Source organism: Erpetoichthys calabaricus, chromosome 14, assembly GCF_900747795.2.
Source record: "Erpetoichthys calabaricus chromosome 14, fErpCal1.3, whole genome shotgun sequence".
In the NCBI taxonomy this organism is placed as follows: Eukaryota; Metazoa; Chordata; class Cladistia; order Polypteriformes; family Polypteridae; genus Erpetoichthys; species Erpetoichthys calabaricus.
The window spans coordinates 38,862,118-38,882,679 of NC_041407.2; positions in this window are offsets into that span (position 1 = coordinate 38,862,118).

Genomic DNA, 20,562 nt, shown 5'->3' on the forward strand with positions numbered 1-20,562 from the left:
AAACGCCTTCAATAATGAATCCACTATTGAGGAAAATTCAATGGGATTAATGAATGCCATTTGCAATCATTGTCATTCACGTAACTTCCCAGAAGAAACAACTGGCAATACAAATTATGAATTTACACGTTGTTGTCAAAAGGGGCAGATTAGACTGACTCCTTTACATGCACAAATCTACATCCTAGATCCAGATGAGGCAATCTATCAACGAATGAACCTTCATGAAAACAAACAATGCACAGAGCTTATAACTATTTACCCGGCAGGATTACCACAACACAACCTTACCCTTAAAAACGGAACAATAATCATGCTATTAAGAAACCTTAACACTAAACAGGGTTTATGCAATGGCACAAGATTAGTCGTCAACACCATGACACACAATGTTATTCAAGCAACAGTTCTTACAGGATCACATGCTAACAATACTGTTCTCATTCCTAGAATTGACCTTACGAGTTCTGACCTAGAATTACCTTTTACATTGAAATGCAGACAGTTCCCCATTAAACCTGCATTTGCCATGACCATCAATAAATCACAAGGACAAACCATGGACAAGGTTGGCATCTACCTCTCTGAACCCGTTTTTGGACATGGACAACTTTATGTTGCCTTCTCACGTGTTCGACGTTCATCTGACGTTAAAGTTAAAATTATAAATGATCCGTGCCAAGGAAGACTCATTCAAGGACAAGACACCATCTTTACTACTAATGTTGTATACAAAGAAATATTCCAATAAAACATTCACATATGACACTCTATTTTTTATTTATAAAAGCAGCATCCAAACCTGCACACTATTCTATATCTAATTCATACATCTCACTCTTTGTCATGCCCCAACGCCAGGGGTTGGCGAGTGAAGCAAGCAGGGGGCGGAGCCCCCTAGTGTAGTACTAAGGTGTTGTACCGTGTTAGCCATTATGAATGTAGAGAAAAGCCAAGCAAAATGACACCTTTTATTGGCTAACTAAAAAGATTACAATATGCAAGCTTTCAAGGCAACTCAGGCCCCTTCTTCAGGCAAGATGTAATGTTTATACTTGATATCACTTTCATGCATTAAAATATGTATGTTACATTTACAGATGTATCTAAGAATTCTAAATGTGCAGAGAACTGGAAAATAATACTGTAGATGGAATGTGTTCTGTGTGGCGATCTATTGCTGCTTGCCACTGCTGTCAGGTCAGGAGGAAACCTCAGAAGAGCGTTGCGATTAACAACTGGGTCGGTTTGAAGATGATGTTTACGATGGTCTGCTTTAATGATAAAGTAAGCAAGTTTAAAGCCAAAATTTCCACTTTAATCACAAAATAGACATTTTAATTATGTACTTAATATATCGTGTCATTACTTTGGGGAATATGCAATGCCTGAACATAAAGGCAACATGAATACATTTGTATGTCGGCATTTTGCTTCACCATATCGAACCATTCATCAAACATCGAAGTACACACATCGATCTGCAAAGCGGCTAGAGTAGCAAGAAATTCAAGCTGGAATTCGGGGTTTGAATGTGGAGAGTTATGACGATATTCCAGAAGATGACATGACTGTATTTGGATAAATGTATATTGTTGTACATGAATAAATATAAGAAATCTCCTGAAAATAAGCCTTATTGCATCTTTTGGAGCAAAAATTAATGTAAGACCCAGTCTTATTTTCAGGGAAACACGGTAATATAAAACACACCAAAGTACGGCAGACATGTTAAAAAAAAAAACAGCGCATGTCAAAGCTTGGTGGCATTAGAAAACAAGCAGAAGAAAGAGGTGTTATGTTAATTTCCTGTTTTGGAATATCCTTCAGACTTACATTATACCAACTTCTCCTTCTTTCAGCTGCTCCCGGTTAGGGTTCGCCACAGCGGATTATCTTCTTCCATATCTTTCTGTCCTCTGTATCTTGTTCTGTTACACCCATCACCTGCATGTTCTCTCTCACCACATCCATAAACCTCCTCTTAGGCCTTCCTCTTTTCCTCTTCCCTGGAAGCTCTATCCTTAACATCCTTCTCCCAATATACTCAGCATCTCTCCTCTGCACATGTCCAAACCAGCGCAATCTTGCCTCTGTGACTGTCTCCCAACCGTCCAATTTGAGCTGATCCTCTAATGTCCTCATTTCTAATCCTATCCATCTTTGTCACACCCAATGCAAATCTTAGCATCTTTAACTCTGCCACCTCTAGCTCTGTCTCCTGCTTTCTGGTCAGTGCCACAGACTGCAACCCATATAACATAGCTGGTCTCACTACCTTCCGGTAAACCTTCCCTTTCACTCTTGCTGATATCTTTCTGTCACAAATCACTCCTGACACTCTTCACCCATTCCACCCTGCCTGCACTCTCTTTTTCACCTTTCTCCCACAATTCCCATTACTCTGTACTGTTGATCCCAAGTATTTAAACTCATCCACCTTCGCCAACTCTACTCCTTGCATCCTCACCATTCCACTGACCAGCCTCTCATTCTCACACGTGTATTCTGTCTTGTTCCTACTGACCTTCATTCCATTCCTCTCCTCTCTAGAACATATCTCCACCTCTCCAGGGTCTGCTCAACCTGCTCCCTACTATTGCCACAGATCACAATGTCATCAGCAAACATCATAGTCCACGGGGACTTCTGTCTAATCTCGTCTGTCAACCTGTCCATCACCATTACAAATACGAAAGGGCTCAGAGCCGATCCCTGATGTAATCCCACCTCCACCTTGAATGCATCCGTCACTCCTACCGCAGACCTCACTACGGTCACACTTTCCTCGTACATATCCTGTACAACTCTTGCATACTTCTCTGCCACTCCCGACTTCCTCATACAATACCACAGCTCCTTTCAAGGCACCCTGTCATATGCTTTCTCCAGGTCCATAAAGACACAATTCAACTCCTTCTGGCCTTCTCTATACTTCTCCATGAACACCCTCAGAGTAAACATCACATCTTTGGTGCTCTTTCTTGGCATGAAACCATACTGCTGCTCACTAATCATGACCTCACTTCTTAACCTAGCTTTCACTACTTTTTCCCATAACTTCATGCTGTGGCTCATCAATTTTATCCCCCTGTAGTTACTACAGCCCTGCACACCACCCTTATTCTTAAATATCGGCACCAATACACTTCTTCTCCACTCCTCAGGCATCCTCTCACTTTCCAAAATTCCATTAAACAATCTGGTTAAAAACTCCACTGCCATCTCTCCTAAACACCTCCATGCTTCCACAGGTATGCCATCTGGACCAACGGCTTTTCCATTCTTCATCCTCTTCATAGCTGTCCTTACTTCCTCCTTGCTAATCCATTGCACTTTCTGATTCACTATCTCCACATCATCCAACCTCTTCTCTCTGTCGTTCTTTTCATTCATCAGCCCCTCAAAGTACTCTTTCCATCTGCTAAACACTCTCCTCTCTTGTGAGTATGTTTCCATCTTTATCCTTTATTACCCTAACCTGCTGCACATTTTTCCAAGCTTGGTCCCTCTGCCTAGCCAATTGGTACAGGTCCTTTTCTCCCTCCTTAGTGTCCAACCTCTCATACAACTCATCATACATCTTTTCTTTAGCCTTTGCCACCTCTTTCTTCACCTTGCGCCTTATCTCTTTATACTCTTGTCTACTTTCTGCATCTCTCTGACTATCCCACTTCTTCTTTGCCATCCTCTTCCTCTGTATACTCTCCTGTACTTCCCCATTCCACCACCATGTTTCCATTTTCTCCTTGTCTGTCACGCCAAGCACCCTTCTTGCTGTCACCCTTACTACATTTGCTGTAGTTTCCCAACTGTCTGGTAGTTCTTCACTACCACCCAGTGCCTGTCTCACCTTCTCCCTAAACTCAAACTTGCAGTCTTAATTTTTCTACTTCCACCATTTGATACTTGGCTCTGCCCTCACTCTCTTCCTCTTCTTGATCTCCAATGTCATCCTACAGACCACCATCCTTTGCTGCTTAACTACACTTTCCCCTGCCACCACTTTGAAGTTTTCAATCTCTTTCAGATTGCCTCTTATGCATAGGATGTAATCTACCTGTGTGCATCTTCCTCCACTGTTGTACATAACCCTATGTTCCTGCCTCTTCTTAAAATACGTATTCACCACAGCCATGTCCATCCTTTTGGCAAAATCCACTATCCTCTGACTTTCTTCATTCCTCTCCTTGACACCATACCTACCCATCACCTCCTCAATGTGAATTTCCCATTGGGATTAATAAAGTATCTATCTATCTATCTATCTATCTATCTATCTATCTATCTATCTATCTATCTATCTATCTATCTATCTATCTATCTATCTATGTCTCCTCGGTTCCCTTTACTAACATGTCCATTGAAATCTGCTCCAATCGCCACTTTCTGTCCCTTGAGTACACTGTTCATCACTTCATCCAACTCACTCCAAAAATCTTCTTTCTCATCCATTGCACACCCAACTTGCGGGACATATGCACTAACAACATTCACCATCACACCTCCAATTTCCAGCTTCATAATCATTGCTCTGTCTGACACTCTTTTCACCTCCAAAACACTCTTGACATACTGTTCCTTCAGAATAACCCTTACTCCATTTCTCCTCCTATCCACACCATGATAGAACAATTTGAATCCACCTCCGATCCACCTGACCTTACTCCCCTTCCATTTAGTCTCTTGCACGCACAATATATCAACCTTCCTTCTCTCCATCATATCTGCTAAATCTCTCCCCTTACCAGTCATACTGCCAACATTCAAAGCTGCTACCCTAAGTTAAAATCTCTTTACCTTCCTCCTCTCCTCCTGTCTCCGGACATGTCTTCCCCCCTCTTCTTTGGCCAACAGTAGCCCAACTTCCTCCAGAACCCTGTTGGCTAACAGTACTGGTGGTGGTTGTTGTTAACCTGGGGCTCAACCGTTCCGGTATGGAAATTTGTATCATTGTCCGCATATTGATTTGGCAATATTTTACACCGGATGCCCTTGCTGAAGTAACCCTCCCCATTTATCCGGGCTTTGGACTGGCACGAAGAAACACACTGGTTTGTGCATCCCCTAATTTTTAAGACATGCTATTTTTTAATTAATGTCTGAGTAGAGTGTACTTGGTGTTTCCAAACTGACAAATATTGGAAATTTTGTAATCAGAAGATAAAGACGTTTTGTTTATGGGGAAAACCAAAAGAGAAATCGGTACAATAGCCAAATTGACAACCAAAAAAAAAAACAAGCAAAATAGGAATTGTCAATTTCTAAACGGAGGTCAAAAATTAAAAGTTGAAACAACACTAACCAAGACCCTAAACACTGTAAATCATTTTCCTAAATTCACCATTTAAAATTAGAAACTTTGTTTTTTTGAAAATATAATTTGGGATTTAGAGAACAGTGTATTGATATATTTTATAATATGACTGATGAAGTCATAAGCAGTAAGGCAGTGAAACATGTGGCCAGTAACTGACACTTAACATTCTAACCAACATTACCAAAACATCCAGCCATCTCCTTAACCAGCTTCTCCAGAGTAGGGATACAAAGTAGCAGGAGCATATCCAGCAATCACTGGGGGCAAGAGCTCTAGTCCAATACAGGGTGAACACACACACACTCACACATGAACACCAGTTTAGCTGTGACAAAGCACCTAACCCGCATGTCTTTTAATTGTAGGAGAAAACCTATTAGGACTTGGAGGAGAACATACAAGCTCCATGGTGCAAATCCCAGTCTACTTATTACAAGGCAGCAGTGCTACCACTACACTGTTATTCTGCTATTCTGCCTGCATTGCCAGAAAATGAAAATGAATCCCAAAATGGCACTGCCCCAAGAAAACAAATACAAATTGGTGCTGCAATGGCATTATTAATATAACAATAAAAATTAAAAATAATCACAAATATAATAGTGAGACTGTGGTGGGTTGGCACCCTGCCTGGGATTGGTTCCTGCCTTGTGCCGTGTGTTGGATGGGATTGGCTCCAGTAGACCTCCGTGACCCTGTGTTTGGATTCAGCGGGTTGGAAAATGGATGGATGGATAATAGTGAGAAAACAAGTTAGAATAAATCCAAAGGGTCACAAATACAGTATGTTCATGACTCCTACGTAACTCTACTGGAAATCCTTTATACCTCACCGTAACAGTAACTGCCAAGTCAGAGGTTTTCTTTCTTTTTAATTTTCTTCTTTTAGTCATTCTGGTGTGTGTTCAGACCATAGTGTGTATGTATATCTTATCTATCTCTTTATAAAAACCCAAATCTTCCCGCTTGATAAAAAAACTTCAACTTCTCCTAGATGTGTGCTGCTGCTAGCAGCTTATTGATTCCTTACATATTAATGTTCCCAAATTGCTCCTGGCCCACAGATATTGAAAGCCCTCAGTACTTGACCCAAACACTAGTTCTGACGATAAAGACTGACACTTTATATGTTTATAGGGTCATTACTGTCACGTTAGAGAATGGCATAAGATTTGGTTCAGAAGCGAGTTTTTGACTTGTGCTGTCGTAGTGTTTGGAAATTATTGTATTTGATGCTAATTTGTATAAAAGAGACAACCAGAATACTTACTGATTATCATCAGTATTCAAAATGACATGATGGAACCCAGTTACTGTGTGGAAGCTGCATAATGACCCTTGTCTGCATGTTTTTTTATAATCTACATACTGAGGTTTTACTCTCCTTGGATGATAAATTAGACTGGACTGCCAATACTGATGCGCTGTGCAAGAAAGGACAGAGCTGGTTAAACTACCTTAGAAGGCTGGCGTCCTTCAACATCTGCAATAAGATGCTGCAGATGTTCTATCAGACAGTTGTGGCGAGCGCCCTCTTCTACACAGTGGTGTGCTGGGGAGGCAGCATTAAGAGGAAAGACGCCTCACGTCTGGACAAACTGGTGAGGAAGGCAAGCTCTATTGTTGGCATGGAGCTGGACAGTTTAACATCTGTGGCAGAGCGAAGGGCGCTCAGCAGGCTCCTATCAATTATGGAGAATCCACTGCATCCACTTAATAGTATCATCTCCAGACAGAAGAGCAGCTTCAGTGACAGACTGCTGTCACTGTCCTGCTCCACTGACAGATTGAGGAGATCATTCCTCCCCCAAACTATGCGACTCTTTAATTCCATCCGGGGGGGTAAACGTTAACATTTAACATTATACATAGTTGTTGTCTGTTTTTCACCTGCATTATTATCATTCTTTAATTTAATATTATTTATTGTATCAGTATGCTGCTGCTGAAGAATGTGAATTTCCCATTGGGATTAATAAAGTATCTATCTATCTATCTACTCTAAACTGATTTGGCGTGAATGTTCTCTACAGAGGTTCAAGGTTAATTACTGACTTGTGTCTGATGCTTCTATGATAAGTTCCTGCTGCATAAAATCCTGTGCTGGACTAAGCAGGTTTATGAATTGGATGGTTAAATGGATTCATTTTCACATACAACTACATTTAATTTTTACAACAGCTAGAGAGTTCAATACAATAATTGAGAAAACTGACTTCATACCATCATAACTGAAGACTTAAAAGTCTAGTGCTTAATGTTTTGCTACATTTCAGCCATTTTATCTATCTGTATGATGTTATACTGCATGACACCACATAAATCAAGTTTGTCTGGAGTATGTCAGCCATTGCAAATTTTCAGAGGAACAAGCAGTAGTGATTAGGAATTACAGGAACTGGCAATCTTATCCGCCAAGTCAGTAGTGTGCCAGAGTGAGGTTACCTACAGCTAACTCCACACTGAAGAGTAAAATGCTTAGGGAAAGTGAACATAAAGAAGAAAACTGCTGTGTTACAATGAAACCTCTCAAGCTAAACAAATGTGAAGAAAGTACTTTGTGAATGAAGAGACACTATTGAGAATGCAGGTCAAGGTTGAAAGGGGAGCTATAGCCACTAATCTTGTTACACGAGGTTGGGCAAATATTATGACTTCATGCCTAGATCCTATTTCCTCTGTCATCGTGGACATGGACTTGTCACTACCTTGAGCCAAAGAGTAAACTGCAGACAGGAAAAGAACAAATCTGATTTGGATACAGATTGCTCAAGGTGAGGAAAGGCATGTCAAGAGATCAATCATCGCTCATATTCCACTTCTCTTTGTAAAAGCTCAGAAACCTGCAAAGCATCACGTTCCACCTCCCTACTTCCCCGTGCCTCCTTTAGCTGTATTTGTTTTTTTGTGTTGAGACCCGTATAGCAGCTTTTGCCCTGCACCAAGCCCAAACCTGTCAGACAAGCTGGCCTGGCAGGTTTATCTCTCAATCTTTCTTTCTCTCTCTCTTGTACAGCATTCAGCCTCAAGATATACACCCCACCACCACCACCCAAGAACAGATGAAGAAATGTACTGATATTTACTGACAGGAAAAAAAAAGCTTTTATGATTAAGTGGTTTACAGGGGTCAGTCAAAGTTTGCTTCCTCTAGTCTTGACATTTGCATTTGCAGCTTAAACAGCTTATTTTGCTCTGGGCTGCTAAACGCAGACACACACTGCACCAATAAAATTAAAAATTTAAATTCATTCCAAACTTTCATTTTCTGTGTAAAACACACAGCTCCAAATTATCAATTTTTATTTTTCTAATCAAGACACCCCCCCCTCCCCACACACACACATCCCATGGCCCTGTCTTAGATTAGGCAGGTTTGCAAATGGTTGAATGGATGGTTAGCTATTACTGACCAGCCTCTTATAATGTCTAGCCTTCTTCATCGCTTGTAGGTGAATTATTTGCTTACACTTTTCTGAATTCAGTACAGCAGTCACATATTTTTTTTAAGATTCTGTAAGTTGTGTCTGGCAAGATTTTTCAGGTGTTTCCTTAAAAGTTCACATAAAACAGACTGTTTAAGAAACAAGACACAGGTGACAGTAACTGACACAAGGAGGAAAAATATTCTCAGAGTAGTTGGAGAAAATTAAAACAATGCTACACTGGCATGACAACTGTTCTGCAAAATAAAAATAAAACTCTAAACAACTGGAGAGTACATGTTAGAAAAACATAATGAAATAAAATGTTCATATGGAGTACATTGCATTTCTTAGATAAATAACTAATACATGCAATTAAAAGTGTCTGACGGTATTTTATACAGCAAAAAAAAATACATTCCTCATGGCTGAATTTGTATTTAGTGCTTCATCCAAGGATAGCATGCTGTCTCAGTCTGTGTGGAGTTTGAATGTTCTGCCCATCTAATCTTCTCTTAGTACTCTGATTTCATTTCTATATCCCAAATGTGTGTGTGTGCGTGTGTGTGCGCGCATGTGTGTGTATATAAGGTTATATTATGGCTGTTGTGATGTGTGCTTCTTTTGTAATTTTTTTCTTAATAAATACATTTTTCTTTAAGTCCAAAGATTTTTAACTCCAGGTGTTGAATGTCATAGATTTTAAAAATGTACTTATATTATTGTTCACTTTGTTAATTTTGTTTTGCATTATATTTATATGGTTCCTGTAATGCCATTTTGTTTCTTGTGGGTCCTGTCATTATGGCAGAGTTGCTATCATGCAATGAGTCTTTGCTAGGGGCGTGAGATTGGTTATGACATGTCACTGGCGTGATGGTTTATGAAGTCCTATAAGACTGTGGAACCTTTCTAAAAAATCTGTTGCTGAGTTTTCAGTTTATTTAATGTTTTAGGACAAGGAATTTGGTAATCTTTTTTGACTACAACTAATATTAATTTCCAGTATTGAACTCAGCTTGTTTTTGACTACAGTTCTGTTAATTGATATTCTGCTCCTTAAATAAAACATTTCTTTCTTCTGCCAGTTATCACTTTGGCATAACAATGGCTCTAAGGACACGTGCAAGATTGTGACCTGTAAAGGTCTGGTGTGTCAGTCGGGGTCGGTTCCTGCCTTTCATCCTGTGCTGCTGGTATAGAATCTGTTTCCCCGAGACTCTGGATTGGATTAATCTGTTTCAGTGATAGATGGGATTTATTTTCAATACACAGTACATTTGTGACATGTTTAAATATTGTAGGCCTTTTCTGTCCTCTTGCCATTTTAAACATCTCTGAGCAGCCTACTCCGTTGGAATTGCACACAAAACACTAAAAGGTTTTAGACTCACACAATCATTCATACCAGGCTGCACAATCTAAACTGCATGTGTTTGGGATGTTTGAGGATTTCTATGTAGACATACATTGTTCAGGGTGGGATTTTAACAGAAACATTGTAGCTTGGATAACTACTATGACACTGTGATGATGACACAATTATAAGTTATATATAAATAGGTCAATGAAGAAATGGAACATGAGTAACTTATGCATCAGGAGATTCTTGTTTTGTTACCCCAGCTCATTATATTCTATCCTTTTGAAGATTATACAGACACCCTCCTTACCTCCCTTCTATCAGCTAATATTTGAATAACAATGATTTAAGTGTAAATAAATATCTTCTTCATAATTAAATTACATAAACAGCTAGTTTGTTCTCATTCACATACTTTTTAGGAGTTGACAAGGTTTCTGCTTCAACTAGATGACTTGATAATTTATTCCAGACTCCAACAATTCTTAGCTTCCATCTTTACAGCATGTTTATTGTTTTCCACCTGTGTCACCAAGAATTTGTTCATTCATATCAGAAAGAGTACTGTCGGATCAGTTTTATCTATGCCTTTCAGAATTTTGAGGACCTGGTTGACGTGTCCCATGCAAACTGCTCTGCTATACTCATCCTGTCAGAGAAGTGCATGCACTTTAATACCAGAGAGCATTCAGCTGCATTTCTCTATGCAGGTTCAGTTACTGCTACTACACTAGGGGGGAAAAAATCATACACAACTCTGAACATCGTCTCACTAAGACATTATACCATCTGGGTATATAATTTACAGGCAAAAGATTTTAAATACAAATGATTATTTAATTTTCACCAGTTTAATTGCCCCTACATTCTCCACAGACAATGAAAGTGTTGCACCAACATAAATGTATTCATTTTCAGAGGCTGCTTTCTGCAGGTCAGCATCACCTACAGTGTTTACAATTTTGTTTACAATTAACGTTCCTTTTTAATGTTCCTATACAATTTCACAAGTGTATTGACCAATTTATGGTCCATGTCATTAAAATAACTTGAATGGAGATAAATTAGAGAGAGCATTTAGAAAATGAAGTATGTAGGGGACGGGCAGGATTTCAATTTGTTAAGACGCAATCAAACCTTTAGTCACTTCTAGATTACATAAAACGTTTACCAATGAGAAAACATGGCTATTCCAATCTTCAAGGCTTTGTATAATCCTCAGGAGTTTACTAGGTCTGTTTATGTATGAACAAGTGCATAAGATCAGTGGTACAAGTGTACGTCAAGTGAAACACTTTATAATATACTCAAAAGATGACATATATAAGTCTGTGAACAGCTCAATAGTAGGTTTGTGAATCCTGTAAACAATGGACAATATACATCTGTTTGGGAAATACTAGCAATTGAACAGACATAAAAGCGAAAAAGAATCGTCATGTTAAGGATTACAGAGTGTTACACAAATCTCAGAATTCTTCTATATTAGCAACTTTCCTGTGTTAACAATAGCTAAGAATAGTTTATTCGCGTTATATATGAATGAGCAAACCCTCCACAAAAATAGTAATATGGTTAATCCAGAAGTTTTCTGGGATCTGGTTGTGAAAAGTTACTATTTCCAGACATTTTGAGTCGTTATGTTGAGCTGTTTTATTTAGTCCATTCATCAAAAAGAGCCAGTGCTTTAAGCTGCCATTTGGCTACTTCGGTAATACTTTATGCTTACCCAAATCAAACAACAAAGCTTAATTATTACTTTTATTTTGCTGTTATACAGAGTACATCAGGCTACAAAGCTTAATTTCCCATCCAATAACAAATCAATTATAGAGCAGTGGGAGGCTGAAGCCAACCTTTACAGTAAGGTGGAGTGCCAGTTCATCACATTCACACACATACACATCCAACAAATAATCTGTCACATATATTAAAAAAATTATCATCTGAGATAATACACCACGGAACAGCCAGAATTAAATGAACATTAGATTTTACTTACATTGTAAAGTATAAAAACACGAGAAAGCTAAAATGAATGCTGAGATAAAGGATTTTTATGACGTTGATAGATTAATTAGCCTGCTTGAAAGCTATATGTTTAATTGTATTAAAAAAGAATATGATAAAAAATGGTAAAAGATATACAGACAAAGAAACAAAAAAATAAATAATAAACAGATCAACAAAACCATTGCAGAAATTAACTTGGTGTCTCCTAATAATAATAGCATATATGAAAACCCAAGTATACCACATTTAAATCAGCAAATCCTAATACAATTAACAGAAAATTTGGCTTACATACTCAATCAGTTCATGTGATCGATCAGTCAGAATGAAAGCTAGCAGACACAATACTGTGTAAGTTTGTATCAGGCACAGAGAAGAAATTCATGGCAGTAACTTTCTGCTGCATGTTTCACACTGATATCAAGTAAAAGAAAACACAACAATTCTGTTTAACAGTTTTGTAAAAACTCTGATATATATTGTATTTAAAAGGATCTTGTGTACATAGCCTTGCCATCAGGCATGCGCTGAATAAAGAATAATTCAACTCCCAATCTGAAGAAGAGATATATGAGAATATGCCAAATTTGACAAACAAGAGGAGACTATTCGGTCCATCAAGCTGAATACAAAGTATATTATATATATATATATATATATATATATATATATATATATATATATATATATATATATATATATATATATATATATATATATACACACACACACAGTATATATAATGGTCAATGAACAGCTTCATTTATTTTCCATCCCTTCTTAAAAATAATGCTATTATATGTTAAATGTATGCCATGTTAAGGTTACTGCTTTTAATAATAATTTAACCAAGTTATGAACAAACATAGAAACTTTTGTTTCAGTTTTTATGTGCTAAATCTTGTTCACAATGTAGGAACTTTTACAAGTAATTTACAGAAAAAACATATTTATAGAAGATTTCATGTCCTCCTTTGTACTAAAGGTCACAAAAAATGTAACATTTTTGTTGCATCATCAAAATGCAGGTTGATTATAAATCCACAGTCTAGCAATTTAAGTAGCTAAAAAAATAAAGTATAAAAAAGAATTCTGTTCAACTTAGGGAGTGGGCTGTTGACCATGAGACTGTCTGCATTGCATTGAAAACTTGCATCAACTATGACCTATCTGGATGTGAAATCATTGTCTATGCTATATATGCATTTTGTACATGCTGTGCTTTAACTTGTTCAATGTGAAGAATTTCTTTTGCAACTTTTAAAATAAAAATGTCTATCATGGCTTGCCAAGGTGAAATTATATCATTTGCATTCCTTTGTGTAACAGATGTAACCTGTTTTGTGTTCCCTGATTTAACTTCTTTAAAGTGCAATGAGCTTTTTGTTGTCATTCATACCATTATATTCTCTTCAAAAATTAAATACAATTTTTTTCTTTAAAATGTATTCCACATGATACAGAACATGCCTGCAGCTGTGACAATGTAGCACTTCTGTTTTTCTCCTATTCAGCTGTCCTTGATTCACAAATGAAATGGTGTAGCAAGTCCCAGTAAGAGACAATTGCTAAAATTCTTTTGTAAAATAAAAATTATTTAGTAGTGAGTTCTTTTGCTTCAGTGTTACAACTTGTCAAATCCTCAGAAGACTGGGATCAGATTTAATTGTGCAGTTGGCATATTCTCCTTGTGTCTGTGTGGGTTTTTCTCCCTGAACCATCAGTTTTTCTTGCACACCTCATGAATGTGTGTGAATACAACACTCTAAATTAACCTGTGCAGCAGTAGATCATATTAGTGCTCCCTTGAACCCTCTGATACCACTCCAAACACCAGGTAAAACTATAATTATTATTTATTATATAATAATAACGTGCACCAAGCACTCTACACTCCTCACTACACATATAAGTACACTACAATCAATAATCAATACAATAACTAATCACAATACCAATCCACCACTCCCAGACGCGTTGCCACCCTTCCTCCCAGCTCAGCTCAGCGTCTGGGCTTTCCCAGAGTCCTTTTATACTCTCCGACCCGGAAGTGAATCCAGCCCAGCAGTACATGAGTCCTTATCACTTCCGGGTCAGATTAAAAGTTCTTTTCTTCAACCCGGACACACGTCGTCCCTTCTGGTCATATGATGATGACGTGTTTCCGGGTTATAGGGCATGCATAAGTTCTTGAGCCTCCCTGCAGCGTCCTCTGGTGGGCCCCACGGTGTCCATCAGGGTTGGGAATAAAAACTCCACTGTCCATAATTCCCTGCTGGTCTTTGGGGCACTCCCATGCCACAGGGAGGGCTCCATCTAGCGGCCTGGGGGTGCTGGCCGGGATAAACAGCCGGCCATCTCCCACACCTGGTAAAATTACTTGTGAGATCATACTGTATTTGAGTGTGCTCTGTGATGGACTTGTGCTCTTGTGGATAAAGCAAGGGGTAAGCTCAGAGATATGCAAGTGGATGAGCCTATGGTGTCAGCCCAACAAAGCTCGCCAGTACTATCCACTTATTTCTTCCAAGAAAACATCAAGTCGAGTTTTGAAAGACCCTAACGTCTTACTGTCTACCACACTACTTGGTAGCTTATTCCAAGTTTCTATTGTTCTTTGTGTAAAGAAAAACTTCCTAATGTTTGAGGAGACCGCACTCCGTGAGAGTCAAGGACTGTGTTTCTGATATGGATGTGTGCAACACTGGAGCATCACAAGGAACAGCCCTGTCTCCTTTTTAGAGTATAGGAGTCAGGTGGAGAGCTTTTTTTCTTGGTACAAAGAGAATTGTCTGCATTTTAACAGCAGCAAAATTGGTTATTGAGTTTTGGTGCAGTAAATAGCCTCTATGTCCGGTCACTATTCAAGGAGTGGATGCTGAGGTGGTCCACTCCTACAAGTACTTTTGGGTCCACATCAATGACAGGGTGAACTGCTCTCGGAGCAAAGAGGAACTTCATAAGAAAGGAAGAGCAAACTCTATTTTCTTAGGAGACTGCGTTCATTTAATGTGGGAAGGGACATCTTTCACATTTATAACTTTCTTAAGGCCAGTACAGTTTTATACAATTTGGTGTGCTGGACTGGTAATGTCACTTTAAGAGAAGCCCACCAAATCAACAAGCTAATTAAAAGGGCAGGCTCTGTTGTAGGACGTACTCTGGACCCCCTGGAGGCATTAGCAAAGGAGAGACTTACCGTAAAACAAAAGTTAGTGTCATTATGAACAATGCTGCACATCCTTTCCCTGATACACTAACATTGAGGACTTTCAGCCAATGAATCATTCAGAAGAAGTATGTCAAGAAATGTGACAGGGGCTCTTTTATACCAACAGCAATACATCTGCATAATGCCTCACTGAGACTACCAAGTCAGAAGTTTTTAACCATTCTGGTGTTTGTTCTGACTATAGTGTATGTGTGTATATTTATATTAATTTATCTATAAATGTATGCATTTATTCATTTAAAAAAGCATCTGTAAAATGCCAGACATTCCCCCTGGGGACAAATAAAGTTCTATCTACCTACTGTATGAAAAGACAGAGGACCTTATAAAACACCTACCTGTAACAATATGACCAGAAGAAAATGTGAATTGTGCAATATACTTCTATGTCATTATCTTTATTATCACCATATTGTGTTTTTGTGCTATATCATTTAGAGTATACAGGAAACTAGTTTCTTTAAGCAGTCATGACTTGGATTGTAACCCATAATACCTTAAGTTCAGTCTCCTGACTCACTAACACTAAATAATTTAGTTACCAAACTTATGTTCCATTACTGGATATATATTAACTGAATATACAAAATGTAGAAGTATGCACAATGTATTCTGCATTGAAAATGAATATGCAGAAATAGTGTGTTCTATTTGTTACTGTATTTCCATAATGCTGCTCCATCTGATGTGTTAAATAAAACAAAAATAAAAAAGTACTGACGGTGAGGAGTTATAAAGGCATATTGTTGTAGGTACGAAGCCCCAGTAGGGTTTTTTTTTTACAAATGTTTTTTGAACGATTCATTGGCTAAAATTACTAACTGATTGTGTGTCATGTTCATGGTAGTATGCCATGTTCTCAATGGCCATCACTTTTGTCCATATTCTCTCCTCTGCTGCTACCTCCAGCTGGTCAAGAGCACATGCTATGTGTAAGCCAGCCTTCTTAATAGCTTATTGATTCACTGGGCCTCTCTTGAAGTGAGGTTATTGGCCTAGCATGCTACAGCGTAGAATTACTATTATTAAAATTATTCTTAAAAATTATTATTTGCCTACAGTTTGATTTTACTTTGAAGTAAACCTGTATTTTTAATTTTGTTCCTAAATGATGTATGTTGTGAACAGCGTCATACTAGGACTATGAAATATCATAGTATTCTTTCAATACAGCAAACATTTTGTACTAAGATATGCGCTTTCTATATAATGTGGTAGTAGGTAAATTTTACAATTACAACTTTAATTAGAACATTAGAACATTAGAACACTCTAGACGAGAACAGGCCATTCAGCCCAACAAAGCTCGCCAGTACTATCCACTTATTTCTTCCAAGAAAACATCAAGTCGAGTTTTGAAAGACCCTAACGTCTTACTGTCTACCACACTACTTGGTAGCTTATTCCAAGTTTCTATTGTTCTTTGTGTAAAGAAAAACTTCCTAATGTTTGTGCGAAATTTACCCTTAACAAGTTTCCAACTGTGTCCCCGTGTTCTTGATGAACTCATTTTAAAATAACAGTCTCGATCCACTGCACTAATTCCCTTCATAATTTTAAACACTTCAATCATGTCACCTCTTAATCTTCTTTTGCTTAAACTGTAAAGGCTCAGCTCTTTTAATCTTTCCTCATAATTCAACCCCTGTAGCCCTGGAATCAGCCTATTCGCTCTTCTCTGGACCTTTTCTAGCGCTGCTATGTCCTTTTTATAGCCTGGAGACCAAAACTGCACACAGTACTCAAGATGAGGCCTCACCAGTGCATTATAAAGGTTGAGCATAACCTCCTTGGACTTGTACTCCACGCATCATACTATATATCCTAACATTCTGTTAGCCTTCTTAATGGCTTCTGAACACTGTCAGGAAGTCGATAGCTTAGAGTCCACTATGACTCCTAAATCCTTCTCATAAGGTGTACTCTCGATTTTCCGACCGCCCATTGTGTATTCAAACCTAACATTTTTACTTCCAATGTGCAATACTTTACATTTACTGACATTAAATTTCATCTGCCACAAATCTGCCCAAGCCTGTATGCTATCCAGGTCCTTCTGTAATGATATAACGGATTCCAAATTATCTGCTAATCCACCTATCTTGGTATCATCTGCAAACTTAACCAGCTTGTTACTTATATTACTATCTAAATCATTTATATATATTAAAAATAGCAGCGGCCCTAGCACTGACCCCTGTGGAACACCACTCTTAACATCAGCCAGTTCTGATGAGGTTCCTCGCACCATCACCCTCTGCTTCCTGTGTCTGAGCCAATTCTGCACCCATCTACAAACATCACCCTGAACTCCCACCTCTTTTAATTTGATGCCCAACCTGTGGAACCTTATCAAATGCTTTCTGAAAGTCCAGATAAATAATATCATAAGCTCCACTTTGATCGTATCCTTTTGTTGCCTCCTCATAGAATTCCAGCATGTTAGTAAAACACGACCTCCCTTTTCTGAACCCATGCTGACTGCTTAGAATAACTCCTGTCCTTGCCAGGTGTTGCTCGATCTTATCCTTAATAATTCCTTCCATTAATTTTCCTGTGATGCATGTTAAGCTTACTGGCCTATAGTTGCTTGGATCTGCCCTGTCACCCTTTTTATATAATGGGATGATATTTGCCATTTTCCAGTCCTTCGGAATCTCTCCAGTGCGCAGTGACTTACTAAAAATATGCGTCAAGGGTGTATATATGTACTCACTAGCCTCCTTAAGAACATGAGGATAAATATTATCTGGTCCTGGTGATTTGTTCGATTTCAGCTTATTTAATCTGAGCAGTACTTCTCCCTCTACAATTTCCAAATCCCTCAGTACCTCCTTAGTAGTCCCTGTTACCTCTGGGAGGTTATCCACTTGCTCACTTGTAAACACCTCAGAAAAATGTAAGTTTAATGCATCCGCTATTTCACTGTCTGTATCTTTTAATTCCCCTTTACTATTCTTGATGCACTTGACCTCCTCCTTGACTGTTCTTTTACTACTAAAATACTGAAAGAATCTCTTAGGGTCTTCTTTCACCTTATCTGCTATATTCCTCTCCAACTGTCTTTTAGCCTTCCTGATATCCTTCTTAATGGTTGCACTCATGTTCTCATACGCTCTACAATTCACTTTGCAGTCATTAGTCTTATATGCCATTATTTATTTTCGTGGTTCTGTATGTTTGTTACAGAAACAATATTAATAAAAATTCCAACATACTGTTATAGAGTAGGCTCAAATCCCAGCCTGGTCACTGTCTATGACAACTTTGCTCATTCAGGTTAATTAAAGTATCTAAGAACCTATGAGAGTGGATTTCTGCATGACTGGACTCAGTGACAAACTGGCATCCTATTCAAGCCTTGCTCTTGATTTCCCTAAGACTGGATTGTACTTGCCACTTCTCATAATCCAATAATAAAATAGGTGAATTCAGGAAATGGAAGGATAGATGGATGATTTACACAAACACAAAATGAAGAGTTGATAAAGTAACTTTTACTTCTGGGTTGTGCATTTCATTTTCATTTGCTGTAATATAACTTAGCAACTTACATTGTGAATTTGTTCTGTTGCGTTCCAAAGTGCTCACTTTTGATCAAACTGCTCAGGAGCTGTTAAAAAAGAAAGAAGGAAAGAGTAAATGAAGGAATGAATGATTTTCACCTTAATTGGGAAAATGTATATTTAAGAGAAACTTATGTTATAGCCTATGATACATCACGATGTATGTTACATCTCTTTAAAACTTTATCCTTACTTCCACATTTAAAGAGAAGTAATTCTAAGTGCATGTACTGTACTAAGCTTGTGTTGTTTAATTATTAGAAAACTTCTGCTGATCATGTTTTAAGAGCCTCACACCTGCTCTATGATTTTATTCATATTATTATGATTGTGCTAACATTAACCGCACCCTGTCCGAATTTTCAGAAGTGGTCCCAGCAACCCCATCCTACGTTTGAGATTACTCTCACATTATATAGTCACATAAGTGCACCATCCCTGACAAATAAGAGGTATGTTACAGTGCTCAGAATTAAAAGAAGAAAAAAATCTAATATCTATTCCACTAAATATTAGTATATGTGGCAAAATACTATTTGAATTATCAAGGAGGACAATGTGAGTGGCATCCCTCCTTATCAGATTTATCAATAAAACGTTCAACTGACAGTAAACTTTGAGCATTTTCATTTCAGATGCCATATCAAGTATTAATACTTTAAATTGCATTTATATCAGATAGCTTTGGGGATACCGTCATCCAGTTAAGGTGCAGAAACAATTTAAGACAAATTTTGTACATCATAAAATGTTGATCCATTATTGAATTCACTTAAACTAGTTCAGTGTCATGGGGGTTATAGCCCACTTCAGCAGAAGGCAGGTATCAGCTTTGGATGGAGCACCAGTTCTATTCAGGCTACACTAATTCATATGGGACCAATTTATGCTTGCCAGACACGTACCCAATTGGAATGTTGGACACCTGCAAGAAGATGAATACTGTACCTTTAACCCTCTCTTGTAAAGGAAGTCCACATGGCACTTAAAGTCCATCATTTGTTACAACAGTTTCCTTTTTGCCTGCAGACAGCAAACCAGTTGTCTTGCAGGAGATCATTATTGACTCATACAGTATGTGTAAATGCTGATTCTTACTCTGACTGCTTCACACTATTTTGTGGAACCTAGGCTAGAAAAGACTAAAAGTAGCTGAACTGTCACAATTATCAAAGGTGCAACCTTCACATGCCTAGATAAAAATTAATAAATGACTATTGATCTTATTTTAAGTTAGTATCAGGGCACACCTTTAGAATAGGACTGTGAAACTGTCTGCATATGGAGGCTTATATCCTGTTGATATATTATAGCAGCTTTTTACATCTACATTTTCTGTAAAACCTTTAGTACTAGGGTGTTGTACCGTGTTAGCCATTATGAATGTAGAGAAAAGCCATGCAAATATATATATATATATATATATAAAACACTCCCTACCACACATTTGAATGATGTGAAAGAAGCCTCAAGTTCCCTGAGGAAAATCCACGCAGTATAATTTTCACACAGAAAGTAACCAGACACAGGATTCATATCTACTACCTTGGTTCCACGATGCACATTTTGATGCCATCAATACTCATGACTTTTTATAAAAATGGGTTAAGTTCTAATAATGTACAGGATTATGTAAATCTACA